Below are 1,821 nucleotides of genomic sequence, written 5' to 3' on the forward strand. Positions count from 1 at the left end.
GAGGCTGCTGGTCCCGCTCCTCCCGGGCCTCGGTGTCCTGCGTGTGCACACGCGGAGGTTCCTGAGGTTGTTCCCCGGGTGGGCGAGGCCGGGCCGAGGGACGAGCAGGTGCTGAGTGTGCGGAGGTGGTGCGAGGGAAGTGACCGTGCGTGCAGAGTGGGGCGAGCTCGAGGGTGCTGGGCGGTGGGTGAGCAGCAACTCATACTTACCTGGCAGGGGAGATACCATGATCACGAAGGTGGTTTTCCCAGGGCGAGGCTTATCCATTGCACTCCGGATGTGCTGACCCCTGCGATTTCCCCAAATGTGGGAAACTCGACTGCATAATTTGTGGTAGTGGGGGACTGCGTTCGCGCTTTCCCCTGATGAACGTGGTTTATCATAGAGCAGACCAAGCTAGGTGGCTATGTAGGCTGCCGCTTCTCCTGGTTGCTGGGTTAGTGAGGTTTCTTTCACTTCGTTAGTAGACAGCGTTTCGTTATTTACCGTAGTGATGATACGCAGAAAATCGCCGCTTGCCGTTTTGCTGACGTGTGGCGTTGCTTAGCTCCTAAATTGCGGCGTTTTCCCACTGGTATTTCATAATCGTAACTTTTCTTACGACCCGCCTGTGGTTTTCCAGATGTGGGGAAAGGTTTACAGCACTTAAAATAGGTATGGACTGAAAAGAGTGAAGGTGGTATGGCCACTTACCTCCGAGAAAGCAATAGCAACCTGCTCCAGTGTTCTTGCCTGGAGAATCCCAGGGAAGGAGGGAGCCCAGTCGGCTGCCGTCTAGTGGGGCCGCGCGCCGTCGGGCACGACTGAGCCGCCGCCGCCGCCGCCGCCGCCGCCGCCGCCGCCGGAGAGCCGGGAATGCTAAGTCAAGTGGGTGGGCCTGAGAACCTTCACTAGTGGAGTTGATGGAATTCCAGGTGAGCTATTTCATAATCCTGAAAGATGCTGTGAACGTGCTGAATGTGGAAAACTCAGCAGTGGCCACAGGACTGCAGGAGGTCAGTCTGCATTCCAATCCCAAAGAGAAGGCAATGTCCAAGAATGCTCCCACTACCGCCCAAGTGCACTCGTCTCACACGCTAGTAAAATAATGCTCAAAATTCTCCAAACTAGGCTTCAGCAGTACGTGAACCCTGAACTTCCAGCTCTTCCAGGTGGGTTTAGAAAAGGCAGAGGAACCAGAGATCAGATTGCCGACATCCGTTGGATCATCGGAAAAAGCAGGAGTTCCAGGAAAAACTTCTGCTTCATTGACTCTGCCAAAAAGCCTTTGACTGTGTGGGTCACAACGAACTCTGGAAAATTCTTAGAGATGGGAATATCAGACCACCTGGCCTGCCTCTTGAGAAATCCATACGCAGGTCAGGAAGCAACAGTTAGACCTGGACATGGAACAACAGACTGGTTCCAAATCGGGAAAGGAAGAGAGAGAGATCAATAACCTCAGATATGCAGATGACACCACCCTTGTGGCAGAAAGCGAAGAACAACTAAAGAGCCTCTTGATGAAAGTGAAAGAGGAGAGAAAAAGTTCGCTTAAAACTAAACATTCATTTTAAAGTTGGCGTTGTAAATAAAGCAACTTGCAAAAAACAAAAACAAACAAAAAAACTCAACATTCAGAAAACTAAGATCGTGGCATCTGGTTCCATCACTTCATGGCAAATAGATGGGGAAACAATGGAAACAGTGACAGGCGCTATTTGGGGGGGCTCCAAAATCACTGCAGATGGTGACTGCAGCGATGAAACTGAAAGACGCTTGCTCCTTGGAAGAAAAGTTATGACCAACCAGACAGCATATTAAAAAGCAGAGACATTACTT

The 1,821-nt window shown here is 51.1% G+C and overlaps 1 non-coding gene across 1 annotated transcript; it reads left to right on the forward strand.

Annotated features, from left to right (window-relative positions):
* The first annotated feature begins 201 nt into the window (after positions 1-201).
* On the forward strand, positions 202-365 carry LOC129634615 (U1 spliceosomal RNA). Its single transcript, XR_008705795.1, has one exon. It is a non-coding gene; the product is annotated as a U1 spliceosomal RNA (small nuclear RNA).
* The last annotated feature ends 1,456 nt before the right edge of the window (positions 366-1,821 follow it).

Source organism: Bubalus kerabau, chromosome 19, assembly GCF_029407905.1.
Source record: "Bubalus kerabau isolate K-KA32 ecotype Philippines breed swamp buffalo chromosome 19, PCC_UOA_SB_1v2, whole genome shotgun sequence".
NCBI classification, from domain to species: domain Eukaryota; kingdom Metazoa; phylum Chordata; class Mammalia; order Artiodactyla; family Bovidae; genus Bubalus; species Bubalus kerabau.